Source organism: Cavia porcellus, unplaced genomic scaffold (genome assembly GCF_034190915.1).
Source record: "Cavia porcellus strain 051 isolate PalLab524CR breed Dunkin Hartley unplaced genomic scaffold, mCavPor4.1 scaffold_6, whole genome shotgun sequence".
NCBI classification, from domain to species: domain Eukaryota; kingdom Metazoa; phylum Chordata; class Mammalia; order Rodentia; family Caviidae; genus Cavia; species Cavia porcellus.
In genome coordinates this window covers 22,778,275-22,795,491 of record NW_026947489.1, presented here as the reverse complement: position 1 = coordinate 22,795,491, position 17,217 = coordinate 22,778,275, and the positions used below count along the sequence as shown (strand labels likewise).

At 47.1% G+C, this 17,217-nt stretch overlaps 1 protein-coding gene across 2 annotated transcripts in view; it reads right to left on the bottom strand.

Moving 5' to 3' along the window:
• Znf592 (zinc finger protein 592) overlaps positions 1-16,704 on the bottom strand; it is a 52,733-nt gene extending 36,029 nt beyond the window's left edge. The window contains exons 1-2 of one of the 2 annotated variants that reach the window (XM_063250071.1): positions 16,549-16,704; positions 1,505-1,610 (exon numbers count right to left, since the gene is read on the bottom strand). The gene's annotated coding sequence lies outside the window, so the exon portion shown is untranslated. The remainder of the gene's footprint in view (positions 1-1,504; positions 1,611-16,548) is intronic. The other variant, XM_063250072.1, reaches the window with a different exon arrangement.
• Between the last annotated feature and the right edge of the window lie 513 nt (positions 16,705-17,217).

The window sequence follows — 17,217 nt, the reverse complement described above, 5'->3', positions numbered from 1 at the left end:
GTTGCAACAGTGCCTTTCCATCCTCAGATGAAAAACAACACTGAGAGTCTTGCTCTTAGCCAGGCATGGTGACACCCACCTGTAGACTCAGCTATTCCTAAGGCTGAGGCAGGAGGATCACTTTAAGCGCAGCATAGCCATAACCTCCCCCATTTAAAAAAAAAAAAATCTCATCTTTTAAAGATACATAGATAATACGATGTGATATTTGGGGTTTTCCTCAAAATAACGCTGGATAGGAGGAGAAGAAAAAGAGCAAATAAATGAAACAGGAGGTTGCCAGAATTGTTAACTGTTGAACTTGAGGAGGAGTACATGGAGCCTATGTCAGAGTAGAATTTTCTTCATTTGTGAATTTTGGGACCTAAGGACTCAATTGTTGGCTAGTAGACCCCAGGATCCAGTGAGATAACTATCACAGTCACACTCAACAGGTAGTTTTCATAACTAGAAAATAACAATTGTTGGCAAGAATATGAAACAGAGAAATCCTTGTGCACTGCTGGAGGAAATACAAAATGCTATAATTACTATGGAGGTACAGCAGTTTCGTTGAAAATTAAAAAAGAAAATGATGGCCGGGGATTTAGCTCAGCAGCATAAGTACCTGCTTGGCAAGCACAAGGTCGTGAGTTCAATCCTTGGTACAAAAAAAAAACAAAAAAAACAACTACAACAACAACAACAAAAAAATGACATGTGTTGGGTGTGGTGGCACATCTGTAATCCCAGCAGTCAGAGACTAAGGCAGGAGTATTGCCAACGTGTTTTAGGCCAGTCTGGACTACCCAGTAAATTTGAAGCCAGCCTAAACTACCTTGCGAGACCCTGTCCCAAAAAAACAAAAGAAAGGGTCATGACCCAATAACTGTGTTTCTGGGTTCACTCAAAAGAACCAAAGCAGGCTCTCAAAATATTGGCATGTCCCTGTTCACAGCAGCACGAGGCACAATACCCCAAAGGTAGAAGAACTCAAGTATCCTGCATGCAGAGCTAAACCAGATGCCAGATAAATACAAATGCAAAGTCTTGGAAAGGAAGGCACTGGGATTATAGCTCAGCAGTACAGCACTTGCCTAACCTGCATGAGGCCCTGAAAAATAAGAAGAAAACATTTCTGACACTGTAACATGGAGATGATAAAATGCTAAGTAATGAGCCACATACAGAGATACAGATTGAATAAGTCCACTCATATGACATCCCTAGATAAGCAAATTCAGACAGCAAATTGGATGGTAGGGACCCGGGGTGTGGGAGAGGCAGGGAGCAGCCGTCTTTTGGGTTCAGAATTGTGAGGGGACATGACAGGTTCTGGAAATGGTGGGACTTAGGGCAGCACAGTTCTGAAAGCACTCAATGACAGTGACCTCTATGCTTAAAATGATCAATTTTCTTGTATATCTTTTACCACCAAAACAAAACCAAGCCAAGGAACAGAAAAGCTCTCTTGTGTCCACACTCAGCTCTTCAAGGCCAGCTCAGGTCAGCCTAGGCATCATACCTTAGTGAGGTTCTCAAAACAAGGGTGTGGTGAGCGTTGCTGGGGGAGCAGAGCTGCAGAGAAAGAAAAAACTACCTAGGCACATGGTCTAGTGTCCAAACACCACCTACGGAAAGAAGAAAAACAAAATGTTTTTAAAATGGATTTGAAAGCAAATGTTAAAGTAAAGAAAAAGACAGTTTAAACCCTAATTATACTCATAGCAGTGTAGGTAAGACCCTCTGGAAAATCTCCAAACATAAACTCAACGCAAGCCCCAAAGGTAGTCAAGGACAAACCCCTCCCGGCCCATACCTCCCCCTCCCCCAACTGGGCTCAGCGCCCAGAGCCTGCCTGGGTTCAGCACCCAGCTGACTGCTCGCCAGCTGCGTGACCTTGGGCGAGTTTGTGCCCTGGGCTCTTACAGAGGTTGAGGGAGGAGTCACTATGTGTAAACCTCTGGCCACACTACTTGTCACTCAGCAAAGGCATGTGTCTTCCACATAGCCAGCAAGCTTCCCTCTCACATTTCCTGATATGGGGCGAGGGATGTCCTGCCTAATCTACCTAATCTACAGCTCCTCTACAGCACTCAAGAACCCCCAGAACAGCTGAGGATGCAGAGGGCCAGGCACAGAGCTGGGCAGCTAAGCAGTGGGATCACAGGTTCCAGAGAGGACAGAGAAGACAAACATGAGTGGGCAATGAGACCGAGAGGTAATATAGAGAAAGCTGGCCAAATCCACTATTTTAAACTAGGTGTTCTTCAAACACGGCTGAACTTGAGAATCTCTTTTGGCAAAGTGCTTCACCACCACATGAGATTGAAACTGCCCTGGACAGTGTTCACCAACATCAGTGAAAGCTGACATTGTGGTACACACCTGTAATTCCAACACTCTGGGAGGTTGGGTCAGAAGGATTGCAAGCTAGAGCCCAGGCTGGGCAATTTAGCAACTTAGTCTCAAAAATAAAATAAAATAAAAAGTTCTGGGAATTTAGCTCAGTGTGAAGGTCCTAGGCTCAATTCCCAGTACCACAAAGCAAAACAAAACAACCCCAATTCTGGTTAATGGTCTATCAGGTACATGAACTTATAAATGACAAAAGCAAAGGTCTCTTTCCTTGAATTTCTAATTTGGGAGGGGTGGGGTTTGGTTGTTTGGTTTCTTTGTCAGTACTAGGAAAATTAAACTCAAGAGACTCACGCTTAGTTGCATACAGCCCCAACTCTTTTCATTTTATTTTGAAACGGAGTCTCAAAGGTTGCCCAGCCTGGGCTCCAACTTGCAATGCTCCTGCCTCAGTCCCACAAAATGCTGGGATTACAGGTGTGCCCAGCTGGGATCTTCACATTTTAAAACATTAACAAGCAGACACTGTAATGTCTAAATGAGGACAAAAGGCAAAGACCAGGGGCCAAGGGGTGTCTGAGGTCTGCTGTCCAATAGTAACTAAGTCCTGAAATGCTCCCACAGCTGCCTCTGGTTATTTGCTCCAGGGTAAGCTGGTGGCCCAGCCATGGGGCAGTCAGGCTGGCAAGAGAGCCTCTCCTAGGCAGCACACATAGAGACAAGGCTGAGGATCCTAAGCTCAGGCTCCTATAGAGGCCACACAGGGCCCACACTGCTCCCACCCAGAAGCAGTGCACAACTTTATAGTCACAGCACACTGCTCCATCTTGAAAGGAGCCTTCAAGACTACATACAGCAGCATGTAGAAGCACTCAGCCTGCATGCCCAGGGCCAGGACAGCTGCCCTGCACACTAAGTTGTGCACTGGAAGGCAGTGTTTACATCTCCCGTTTCTCAACACCCTCCTATGCCAGGGTGCTACTGGATATGGCACCAAGTCCCCTCAATCTGATATTGAGACATTCAGGGTACCCTTGTCACCATTATGACACACCTTAGTGTGTTGTAAGACCAGGATTAGAAAATGCCATTCTAGAATATTAATTTCAGATTAGGTTTTCCAGCACCAGAAACATTAAGGCCTATCAGAGCCAAAGAGACTATAGCAAACCATTCAGTTCAAGCCACTCACTCCACAAACAAGGAATCTGGGGTTCAGAGGGGAAGCAATTGGAGCAGAAAAGGCACAAACCAAAAAGGACAACCACCGTGGGAGATTCCTGTTCCTCCTGCAGGTCCATGAGGCACTGGCTTAGCCTCCCCATGGAAATGGGGCTGCAGTCTTCTTACTCACAGTTACCATTTAAACCAAATACTAAGCAAAGAACTTGTTCAACCCTTCAACTAATGATTCTCAGCCCTGGGTGCACATTAGAAACACTTTGGCTGAGAGACTGAGGTAGGACCACAAGTTTGAGCCCAAACCAAGCAACTTAGTGAGATCCTGTCTCAAAATGGTAGGGGAATGGGGGACTGGAAATGTGGTTCACTATGAGTATCTTGGGTTCAATCCCAGTACTAGCAGAAAAGAGACAAAACAAGACTCAACCAAACCAGACCAGACCAGACCTGGGTCAGCTGTGAGAGCCCTGACCCCAGACCTCCAGGGCAGCCAACCTCCTTAGGTCAGGCCTGTACAGAACTCCGCAGTCAACCACCTCAATTACTCTCTGCCTCCAGGGCTTGGGTATTTGATCCTCTCTCATCTGGACCACTCTTCCCTCAGCTAGTCCCATGGCTGCAGACCTCCTTCAGATCTCTACTCTAGTGTTTTGTCTTTTGAGAGAGCCTCTCTCCTTGTAGTTCAAACTGGCCTTGAACTAACTATGTAATTCAGACTGGCCTGTAATTTATTGCTACCCTCCTGCCTCAGCCTCTCCAATGCTGGGATTACAGGAGTCCACACCCAGCCTTGTCTTTTTAAAAAGCTCTTATTTTTCCTTTATTAAAAAGCTACAAAAGTTACAAACTGGGCATGATGACACACACCTGTAATCCCAACACTCAGGACCCTAAAACTGGAGATGGAAGTTAGTTCAAATCCAGCCAAGACTACAAAGTGAATTCAAGGCCAGCCTGAACTGCATAGTGAGATCCTGTCTCAAAAAGACCAAAAAACCAAAAGTTACAGCCAAGTGTGGAGGGGCACACTTGCAGTCCCAGCACTTAGGAGGCTGAAACAGGAAGACTGTCACAAGTTCAAGGCCAGCCTGGGGTAGGTAGTGAGTTCAAAACTAGCCTGAACTATACAGCAAAATCTTGGCTTAAGCCCCCCCCCCCAAAATTGTAATAATATATAGCAGTTGCTATAGTTTTACATTAAAGAAACAATTACAGGAAAAGCCACTCTTCAAGCTCCATCCAACACAGAATTGAGAAATATATACTTATTGGAGAAACACCTCCCCTTGCCCACAGGCATGTGCACAGATCAGTGTGAATGCACACACAGATGTCCTGCATCTTGCTTTGATCTTTACCTAATGAGCCGGGTACCTTTCTCAATGGTTGAGTGGTGTGTTTTTATTGGCTGCACAGGTCAATGAGATTTCTCCAATTTCTCTGTTTTATTTTGATACAAGGTCTTGATATGTTGCCCAGGCTGGTCCTGAACTTTGTTGGGCTGTTTTCTTTATTTCTTTCCTTTTTTTTTTTTTTTTTGCTACTGGGGACTGAATTCAGGGCCTTCATACCAAACTATATTTCTAGCCTCCAGTCCATCCATCCATTCATTCGCTTTTATTTATTTTTGAGTTTTTGAGATAGGGTATCCCTATGTAGTTCAGGCTGGCCTCAAACTCACAGCAATCCTCCTGCCTCCGCCTGAATATTGGGATTATAGGTATGCATCACTATTGAGACAGGGTCTCAATAAGTCACGAGACTGCCCAGGCTAGGTTCAAATTTACAATCCTTTAGTCTCAGCCTAAGAATGCAGGGATCACAGGTATGTGCCACATGGCTGGTTTCATGTCTCTATTTAAAGTGGAAAACCTGTCCTTGCGGCTTTATTTTTCTATGTATACTTTTCATTACCATAGTTAATATTTTCTTGTTTGTTCTCTATAAACCTATAATCAGCAAGCAGCTCTGTGAGAGGAAGATTCTGATTTTTTATTTTGTTCCTTACCACATCCCCAGTGCTACAAGAGTGCCTGGCGAACAGCAGGCTCTCAAATATTGATTTGAGAAATTAATGAACACATCAGAAATACCTCAGTTGTTCCTGAATACATTAGAAATAACTCAGTGGAGGCTGGGGATATAGTTCAGTGGCACAGCACCTGCCTGGCAAGTGTGAGACTCTGAGTTCAATTTCCAGTACCAAAAACAAAACAAAACCTGAGTGGAAGAGCACTCATATATCATTTGTGAGGCCCTGGGTTCAATCCCTTGCACTGCAAAAAAAAAAAAAAAACACCAATTTTAAAACAAGGTTTATACCAAAAGATCATAAAGAAGAAGCTGATTATAACAAAATCTTTCCCTGTAATTCCTAACTTGGGAAAAGCCTTTTTACTAATAGGCTAGAGCTGGCATTGTGGTACACTTGTGCAATCCCAGCATTCTGAAGGCCAAAGCAGAAGGACTACCATGAGTTCAAGGCCAGCCCCAGCTACATTCAAGGTCAGTCTGAACTACAAGGGAAGACACTGTCTAAAAAAAAATAAATTAATTAAAAAAAAAAAAAAAAAAAAAAAAACAGACGAGAAAGCCAGGTATAGTAGTGCATCATGTCCAGGATCCCAGCACTGCAGAGGCTTGAGGTGGAAAACTGTAAGTCCAAGGCCAGACTAGGCAGCTTAGCAAGACTTGCAAATGAAAAGGTTGGAGAGGGCAGGGGGATGTGGCTCAGTGGTAATGTAGTTGCCTATTACGGGTGAGGTCCTGAGTTCAATCCCAAGCACTACAGAAAAAAGCCAGAAGCCCAATGAAAAAGACAGAAGCCTGATGAAACAGAAACCATTTAGAAGTATCAGTCAACTAATCCAACCCAAGTGGGCTTGTAAGTCAAAGATAGTTTATCCTGAGAAACAGAATGCAGACAACAGGAAGCTGGAAAATGGTGGAACAAATGTTTTCAGACATTGTCCTAGCAGGGAATGTAGGTTCAAAAGAAAGCCACAAACGTGACTGCCACCCTCATGCAAGGACAGAGAAAAAGAGACTGTCCCCATGACTATGCTCTGTGAGATGCAGGTCTGGTGAGGACACAAGTACCAACACCAAGGACCCTTCTCCTCAGCCCACCTGCTTCCAAAACCCACTCCACTCTAGGTGGAACCTCGTCATCATCACGACTCACTGAGGCCCCCTGCTCCTGCCTGTCACCTTACTTGACCTCATGGTGACTACTATCCCTTCAATACTATCAACTCAGTTCACTCAGCAACCTGAAGACTCTCCTGCAGCTGACAGGTCACCTCCCCTTAGCGTACCCAGACACAGATTCCAGCCCCTCCTCCAAGCCTCCAGCTGTGACCTTTTCCCATCCCTTCTCCCCGTGCACACTTCACTCTCGTCAGCGCTCACGTCCACTCATGCACCAGTGTGACTGAAGCACCGACTGGGCATCGGGCCTTGCTCCTGCCCCTATGTGGCTGGCAGCCTATAAGAAGAAGACGGACACAGACTCACACTGATGCCCGAGATTCAGGCAGCTGTCTTAAGCGTAGCTCCCACCCACACTGGACAGGAGAGCAAGCCACACAGCTGGCAGGGAGAGAGGGCTTGGAGAATAGCTTTGAGGGAGGAGATGTAGGGTGAGAACTCTCATGTAAGGCTGCAAATGTGGAAGTCACTCTTTTTGTTTGTTTGGTCTTTTTTGAGGCAGAATTTCATTATATGGTTCAGGCTGGCTTTGAACTCACTTGATTCTCTGCCTCAACCTCCTGAGTGCTGAGACTTACATCTAAAAGGGTCACATCCCTCTACCTGCCCAGAGCTCTCAACCCTCAGTAAGAGGGATCATGAGGGATGCTTTCTCCCTAAATCTTCCAAATTTATTTTTTTTCAAATTTATTTTAACCAAGCACATTTTATATCCACATCTATAGATACAGATAGATACTGATTTTATATATATGTATGTATATATACACACACAGTCAGATTTTTTTAATAAGAAAAAAAGCAATTGCTCCAACTCCTGATGGCAGTCAGTACTGCCCACATTGGACCCCACAACTAGTCAACAGGGAGCCAGATGGACCTAGCACCTCTCCTTCCCTCCCTATACACGCTCTGCCCCCAGAGGCCTGCCTGGCCCCAGGCTTTCTCTCAATTGACTCAATTAATCGCTCATAATTAAAGCTACAGTTTGGTGATGAACTACCAAGAGCATGGCCTCTCCCAGGAGGTGAAAGGATTTTAAGAGATCCCTAAGACTGAAATGTATGAGGCTAAGAATGTAGCTCAATAAGAGTGCCCAGCATGTGAGAAGGCCCTGGGTTTGATCCCAGCACCACAGAAAAAAAAAAAAGAAGGAAGAAAGCAAGGCAGCCAGCCTTCCAGGCATGGCAGAAAGTAGCACCAGGGTTTACAGTTAGTGGACAAGGGGGCTCCTTCTCCAAAGGGGCTGGCACTCTGGGAAGCATAGTCAGGGGAGACCAGTGAAGTAATGAAATAGGAAACTCCACCAGTGCCCCATCTTTCTCCTCCCAAATGACCATCTACTCCACCCTACGTACTCAAGGGCTTCCCAGCCTCCTCAGAGGCTGACCTGTGGCAAATAACCACCACTCCATGAAAGAAGCAGCCCCTGAGACACTCCTAGTCTGGAAGCAAAGTGTTGCCTAATTGCTTTTGCAAGGACCCTTGAGGGCCAGGTTCGCTCCATGCAACTCACAAGCTCACAAACTCACAGGACTCTGGCCTGAGCTCACAGCAGGCCTGTCAGGGTCACCTGCAGGTTTCCCATCTTTGGGTGAGTGACACCCCACTGTAAAAGGCCCTGCAGGATTCTAAATGCAAGTGAATGTTCTAAATTAAACACACACAAACAGTAGTGTTAATCACACACTGAATAAGGGCCTGAGATTTATAACACTGATGAAGCACCAGACAGAAAGGCAGTTTCTATACTGTCAGCCAGCCCAATTGAGGTCTAGAGGTCTAACGAGTTTAGAACAGAGAACAGCCCTCCCCCAAAGAACCTGAACAGCTGCTCAGTGCCCACCTGCGCTCCCTCCTCCTCTGACAACGCCAAAGCTCAGTCTCAGATGTGCCTCCTGACCTGGAACTGCAGTTACAATGGGTACACACTTGCAAAACCCCTCCCTATTGTCTCACTCTGCCCTTCAGAGAGGAAAGGAACACCTGCTACTTCAGAAACAACTGGCAGGAAGGAGAAGAATACCGTAAATGGCAGCAAAGCAGAGCAATAAAAATGGAGCTTGCTGGGTGTGGTAGCACAGGCCATAATCCCAGCACTCTGGGAAGCTGAAGCAGGAGGATCTCAAGTTCAAGCCCACTCTGCAATTTACCAACTCAATGAACCCTGTCTCAAAACAAACAAAAAAAAAAATTTAAAAAGAGGGCATGGGAGGTGGCATGGGAGGCAAAGGGAACACCTTATCTTTACAGTCCCTTGGTCCCAAGTTGTCACGCCAAGACCTCTGCCACACATCCCCCACATGGATGTACAGGAGGAGGCTGGCTACACCAGCAGAGAGTTTTTCCTGAAGAAAGGATCTGACAGGAAGCTATTGCACAAGGACCTTCTATTCATCAAAGCCTCATTCTCTATACCCCAGGTGACCCTGGTAGAGGCGCTACCATCACACACCCAGCAAGGCACGTATCTTTCCACCAAAAACATAACCTATGCTACAAGGACAAAATTCTAGGCAGTTTGAGTTTTTGTCTTAGGGCTTTCAATGTTTGTTTCAGAAATAAAAACAGACTTACTGGATGTGTGTCTGTTTTGCAAAAATGATACAAACTTGCCTGTATAAAATTCAAGTGAGGAGGGCCAAGGATTTAGCTCAGCAGCATAAGCACCTGCCTGAAAAGCATAACGTTGTGAGTTCAATCTCTGGTTTAAAAAAATAAATAAATAAATAAAATCAAGTAATGTACAGTTGCCAGGCATGGTGGTACAAATCTGTGATTCCAGCACCTGAGAGGCTAAGGCAAGAGGATTGCCTCAAGCTTGAGGCAAGCCTGGGCTACATAGTGAGTTCAAAGCCAGTCTGAACAAGATAGTGAGATCCCATCTCCAAAAAAAAAAGCCACCCCAGCCCACCCTCCAAGGGCAGGAGCTCTTCCAGCAAACTGTCCTGCAGGTGGACACTTGGCTCCTGCCTTCTCTAGAGGAACCTGTGGATTGATTTTTGTGGAGAATCCTTAATGCCATCTCTGGACTACTCAAATAAATAAATAAAAATTTAATTAAAAATTTAAAAGAACATTTTTCAAGTTTCAGAATCTTTGAGAGAACAGTAATCCTGGTGTTCTCAAAAACAGATATACACACAAGTCACATAGATCCCTGGTCCACACGAACTGATTTGAGAGCAGAAACAGAGACTCTTTTTTTAACATGTGGCTGGCGGTGTTTCCACAGCAAGACACACGCATATGTCTCGTCCTTCTCATTAATGCCCTGCAGTGTTAATGAGAGGAAGGGGTCATCAGCACCTCCTTTTTACTGTCCTTCTTTAGGTACTGGGGACTGAATGCCAAGCAAGTGCTCTACCATTGAGCAACAACCCCAGCTCCTGCACTGCCCTCCATACCTTCAGACTTTGCAAAAGACATGGTAAGGGAAATAACCTAAGTCACACAGTGAACTGAGGACAACTCAAACTTCGGCACCACCAGCCTTAAAAGGTGCTCATTAACTTTTCTTAGAGCCATAAAGTGGATCAGATATGTCCATGCAACGTAACATTTCCCTACTCTCAAATTAAAACAAATAGTTGTTTTAAAAAATGTTCTCAAATGTAATTAGTTAATGGTTATCACATCCAACACCCCTAGAGCAAGCAAAGGTCCACACATGGAGACTGACACAGATTCTGGGGATGTGTGCATGCCTCTACTGCTTCGATATCAACTTTCAGAACTCTCCTATTCAGGATGTTACTATTTTTGTAAAAAGAGAAAGCTAAACATACAGGTAAAAACAGAGAAGAAAAATAAGGGTCTAAAGTACAAATATCAAAATGTTAACCAGGTGTGGAAGTGCATACCTCTGATCCCATCACTTGGGAGGCTAAGGCAGGAGGATCACCATGAGTTTGAGGCTAACCTGGGCTATGTAGTGAGTTCCAGACCAGCCAGCACTACAAAGTGACACCCTGTCTTAAAAAACCAATAAATAAGGGGCTGGGGATTTAGCTCAGCGGCATAAGCGTCTGCCTTGCAAGCAGGCAGTCATGAGTTTGATCCCCGGTACTGATAAAAAAAGAAAAAGACAAATAAATAAATAAATATCAAAATATTAAAATGGTTACAGTAGCTCTAAGTTATAAAATTTACCAATGAATTTCGTTTTGTTTTTTGTATTTTACAGACAGGATTTCACTATGCAGGTTCAGGCTAGCCTTGAACCCACTTTGTAGCCCAGGATGGCCTCAAACTCACAGTGATCCTCCTGCCTTATCCTAAGTGCTGGGATTACAGCCATGCACACCACACCCACCTTACCAATGAGTTTTATTTCCTTTGTATACTACCTGTATTTCCTAAATACATAAACATGCATTACAAATGAAAATATACACTTAGTTAATCTACTTAGATTTATTTTACAGCAGAGACAAAGATTTTAAATTCTAGAGGGTCCATCACTCTTATTGGGATTGTAGAAGCAGAAAGAAGTGCCAGGCTAGTAGCACATGCCCATAATTCCAGCACTCAGAAGGATTGTCATGAGTTGGAAATCAGTCTGGGCTACTAAGAGAGTCGAAGGAGAGACCTTGTCTCACAAAAAACAAAAACAAACAAACAAAAAGTGTAAATGGAAGCTCAAACTTCAGGTGATTCCAGTCCAAAAGCAACACTTAACTATAACTGCACTGAACTGAGTGCAGGAATTGCTTTAAATCTCCAATGTGTAGGGAAGATGAAGATTCTAAACCAGTCTCTTTCAAATGCAACCCAAAGCTCCTGGACAGTCCCAAGAGTTCACAGACGTTTGCTCAAAACAACTTCCAATCCATCTGCCCACGCGACTACTCAGCCACAAAATTACCCACACCACTTAGAATCTGCAAACTTTGTCACTAGCCTAAGGCTAGGGAACCTCTTTTTTCTGATGTTTTATATGTAAAAAAATGTCACTACCACTGATCATAGTGGCATAGGCTTGTTTTATTTTGTTCTGTTGACACAAGGTCTCTACATAGCCCAGGCTGGTCTCAAACTACAAATAATTCTCCTGCCTTTCTTGAGTTCTAGGATTATGGACATGTGCCAACCTGCTTGGTGTGCAAGTCTGTAATCCCAACTACTGAGAAGGCTGAGGCAAGAGGACAGCAAATTCAAGACCAGTCTGGGCAATTTTTTTTTCAGTCTAGGAAATTTATGTGAGATTCTATCTCAAAATTAAAAAGGGAAGGCCAGGGATTTAGCTCAGTGGCATAAGCGCTTGCCTGGCAAGCACGAGGTCATGAGTTCAATCCCTGGTACAAAAAAAAATAAAAATAAAAAAATAAAAATAAAAAGGGCTGGAAATGTAGTTCAATGGTAGAGTACTTTCCTAGCATGTGTGAGACCCTAAATTCAATCCCCAGTACTGAATATATATATACCTGGAACCTTAAATTCACAAGCACAGAATTCTACCCTACTGATATAGAATTACTCATTCTATTGATTAATAATTACTGGTATCTATAGTAAATAGTGCTTGAGGAAAGATAATGTTAAGAGAAAGGGTTGAAACCAGGCATAGTGGCACACACCTGAAATCCCAGCACTTGGGAGATTGAGGCAGGAGGATGGCTGTGAGTTTAACACTCAAGATACATAAGCAAGTTCAAGGCCAACCTGAACTACATAGGGAGACCCTGTCTCAAAAAAGAAAGCGCAAGAAAGACAGAAAGAGATGTATGTGACTTGAGGTGGGGAGCTTGTCAGTGTGTTCAGCCCCTAGGGTAGGGCCACTAGGGGACAGAGGCAAATGCCATCCCACAGCTTAATTTCTCACAATCCATTTATGTCCTAAATTTACTCATCAGTCTCTTCCAAGTTTGGTGAGTGAGTCAATGTCCTTGGACTCAACCAGTCAAGTGCCATACAAAACTGTAATTCTGGTGTAGGAAGGCACCAGAGGCAGATCCCAAAGCAGACATGGTGGAGTATATCTGATGTATCTAGCACTTGCTGGTGCCTCCCATCTCCACCGTTTACAAAGTCCCCAGACAACAGGGCCTCTCACAGCTCCACAAGTTTTCAAATTGATGGCTCTCTCTACTTACTTTGCTCAGTCTTATCTGCCTGAGCCAGGCGTGGTGGCTCATGCCTGTAATCCCTGCATTTGGGAGGCTGATGCAGAATTGCTGCAAGTTCGAGGCCAGCCTGGGCTACACAGCAAGACCCTGTCTCAAAAAAAGAATCTTATCTGCCTGCAAAACTATTCTTCCAAAACCCAGGTCAGGTCATCTAACTCCAGGAAGCCTTCCTAACTTCCCCCATGGATTTAGTTCTTACCGTTCCCAACAACTCTTTAACCACAGCTATAATACAGGACTTAAGTAGATACTGTAGCTCATCTTTTAAATTATTTGACCCCCTCCTGGGTACTGAGCTCTTGGAAAGAAGGAACTCATCCTGTATCCACAAGTTCTAGCACAGTGTCAAAGCACCAAAGGGGAGGTCAATGTTGAAAGACTGATCATGTGGAACACAGTAGGTAAATTATTAAGAAAAAAAAAGGAAGGCAACAAAACAAAATTCAAGAACTTAATTATCAGGGCCAGGGATTTAGCTCAGCACAGCAAAGTGCCTGCCTGGCAAGCACAAGGTCCTGAGTTCAATTCCTGCTACTCTTTTTTTAAAAAAACTGAATTATCTATATAGTCAATCTCACAAAACGATCCAAATATAGCTGAGAGGCAATATGGCTATTTTTAAAACTGAAACAACAGCAACTAACCTTTGAACAAAGTATTAAACTGTTTATATGCTTAATTTGATCTGCTCAACAACCGTATAAGGTACTTTTTTTCTTTTAATTTTTTTGGATTTGTTTATATTGACTGGGATTTAGGGGATGTGATGGGAAATGTTGCCTTGGAGCACAACCCACTCCTGCACGTTTATACACATTTAAATTGAGGAAGTCCAGAGTGGTGATCCCAGCACTCTGGGAAGGCTGAGGTAGAAGGGTAGCAAATTCAAGCCCAGCTTAGGCAATTTAGCAAGATCCTGTCTCAAAATTTGAACAGGGCATGTATGTAGCTCACTGAGAAGGCCGTGGGTTAACCCCCAGTATCAGTTAAAAAAAAAAAAAAAAAAGATGAGGAAACTGAGGCTCAAGAGAGGTTAAACAACTGCAATGAGTAGCAGAAGCAAGTGTAAATTTCAACAGCCTGACTCCAGGGCAGAGCTGGTGCCAATTCAGGTTATGTCATGAATGTGACTCTGGACTGGTCTGTTGTAAAATGGGTACAATGACCCCTTTACCTTAAGTGTGCAGAGGATTGAGATAAATATGACAGTGTATATAAAAATCAGTGAAATCCTCCTCCCGCCTAGTAGACACTCCCAAAGTGCTGGGTCATTTTCCCTTTCCCTCCTACAGACCCCAAGCCCAAGGATCAATCAACCTGCTTGAGGCTTTTCCAAACAGATCAAGCAGTTAGGCCACTTGGCTCAGAAACCCTTGCCTCACTTCTTATCTCACAGCACATTCCCTGCATATGGGCGGGAGACCTTTTAAAATGTAAAAGTTCCTAATTACAGTGGAGTTCCAATCCAAACTAAACAGAGAAAGCTTTCCCCCAGGCCAAGGCGCCCAGGTCTAACCCGGCCCTCCTGGGCGGTTACCTCCCCTCTCCCCTTGGCCCTCTCGTCCTGCAGCCCACGGGGCCTCTTTCACTTCCTCCAGCCGGTTGGCCTGTGCAGCTGCACACGCGGCTGACTCTCCACCCGCCTGCAGGCCAGGACCTCGGCAGCACTTCCTCAGGGAAGGCTTCCCGTGCCCCCGACTCAAATCAATCTTTCCTTCCTCCTACTTGCCACAGTTTGAAATTATTAGTTTACCACTTCCTTAAAGTTTTATCCCAAAGACACCATCTGGGGGGAAAGGTAGAGCTCAATGGTACAGCACTTGCCTACCATATGCCAGATGTAAAAAAAAAGACATTTTTAGGGACCCTTCCCAGGCTACCTTAATGTAAATTCAACCCCTATTACTGATAGCTCAGATGCTGTGTTTTCCTTTTGCCTTTTAGTACTAAACACTTAAATATTTTAATTACATATTTTATTTACTGTTTTCACACATACATGGTAGAATGAAAACTCAACAATGGCAGTGTTTTGTTTGATTTTGTTTGCTGTACTGAGGATTGAACTTGGGAAGTCAAGAATGCCAGGCAAGTGCTAAACCAACTGAGGTAAATTCCCAGCACCTACCCTACCTTCTTTGTTTTGTACATTATACTTTTTTCAGGCAGGATCTGGCTAACTTGCCCAGATTGATCTCCAACTGGAGATCCTCCTGCCTCAGTCTCCTGCATGCTGTAACTACAGGCATGTTACCACCAGGCCCAGTCTAAACTGTTATTTTTGCTTGCTTTGTTCACTGAATCTAAAACGAATGCTTGGAGTATATTTGTTGTTCAATAATTTTATTAGTGGATTTTCCCACACAGCTAAGAACACCAACACTAAAATGTCTTTCTAGTTTGCCACTTTACCCCTCAACACTCAACTCAGTCATGGGCATATATAGTAAGTGCTCAGTAAAAGTTTACAGTTGGGCACAGTGGCAACAGCTGTAGTCCCAGTTACTCAGGAGGCTGAAGTGGAAGGATTACTTGAGACCAGAAGTTGGAGGGCAGCCTGGGCATCATATCTAAACCTAGCATCACCCCCCTCCCACCCCCAAAGAAGAAAGGCCACAACTAGTGGAAAAACTGGAAAGCAATTGAAGTGCACTATGAACACATTTCCTCCTCTCACTCACTGCCTAATATACCTGAGGGGTTTAGGAAAGAGATCTCTGAAATCCCTCTAAACACCCCTAAAGTTAGGCATCCACCTGTCCCAACATGTGCGCCCCACCACAGTGTGCACACCTGAGTCCAGCACCACAGAGACCCCATCGGCCCCAAATGGACAAATCTCAAGCCAAATATCTGTTACCCCCAGTCCCAAGTGCACGCTGCCTGTCCAGTTAGGCCAGCCCTGGACCGAACATGCTTCTCTGGGTGGGCCGGTGGGTTCACTCTCACCCAGTACTTCTGATGCCACCCCTGGCCTACTCCCAGAAATTTAAAGAAGGAAAAAAAAAAAAAAAACAGTTTAAAATCCCCAACAACTCCAACAGCCCTGCAGTTCTCCGGAGCAGGGGAACCTAAGGTCATGGGGACCCCTCCCCCTCGTACACGCCTATCCAGGCCAGGAGGCCATCTGTCCCGAAGACGCCGACGGGTCCTCCCCCGGGTCACACTGCTCCCCTTCCCGGGCGGCAAGAAGAGTGTCCCACAGAGACAGAGCCCACCCCACGCGCGGGCCTGGCTGTGCCAGCCCTAAATCCCGACTCGGGCGCGGGATACCTGTCTGCGAAGGACCCTGTCGCGGGGCCAAGGCTGGGCCGGGGTCAGGAGACTGGGGGCGCCGCGGAGGGGCGAGCCCGAGTGTCTGCCCGGGACGGCGCCGGCACGCTAGGACGCGGGGTGACAGGGCGTCCGGCGGGGCGCAGCCGCACCGTTATCCGGGCCGGGCGGGGGGCGCGGGCGGCGGCGGGAGGGGCACGCTGAGGTCGGAGGAAGGCCGGGACGGGAGGACCCGGGTGGGGGCCGGGGTGGCGGGGCCGGGCCCGCCAGGCGGCGGCCGGGAAGTGCTGGCGCCTCGCGGGGTCGCGGACTGCGGGGCTGACGGCGGCGCGCGCCCGGTCCAGGCTCTGTGCGGCCGGGTCCGCTCGGCGCTCGGCCCCGCGGGTCCCTCCGGCGCGGGCGGCTGTGGGACGCTTACCTGGCGGCGACGGCGGCGGCGGCGACGGCGGCGGCGACGGCAGCAAAGAGCTGGCTCGGCCGCGCGCGTCCCCAGCGCCGGCGGCGGGAGCCCCAACATGGCGACGGCGGCGGCGGGCGGGGCGGGCCGGGGGCGGGGACGGGGCAGGCCGGCCAGGGCGTGGGCGGTGAGGACGGCCGGGGGTGGGGACCGGGACGGGGACGGGGACGGGGACGGGGCCGCGGACGGGGCCGCGGACGGGGAGGGGGAGACGGAGACGGCGGCAGCTCGGCCCTGGGCGGGGCTCTCGGGTGAGGGGACGCGGGCCCGCGGTGACGGCGGGCGGGGCGGGGCGGGACCGAGCAGGGCAGGGCAGGGCAGGGCCGGGCCACCGAGCCGCCGGACCCCGCCGCGACCGGCCCAGCGACCTGGGCTCGGTCCTCGCCGCGCCCGGCCGCCCACTAGAGGGCCGAGGTGTTGCTCCTGCGGACGACCGGCGCCTCGCGGGCTGGGCCGGTCCCTTCCGTCGAGGCGCGACACGCAGCGGGGCCTAAAGTGAAAGCGAGCAGCGGGGCCGGGCCGGGCCTGGCGCCCAGGTTGCGACCGGAGGGAGTACGCGCGCGCAGCCTGCAGTCGGCGGCCCCGGGCCGTGTGTCTCCAGGTCACCGCGCGGAGAGGGGACCCAGGGAG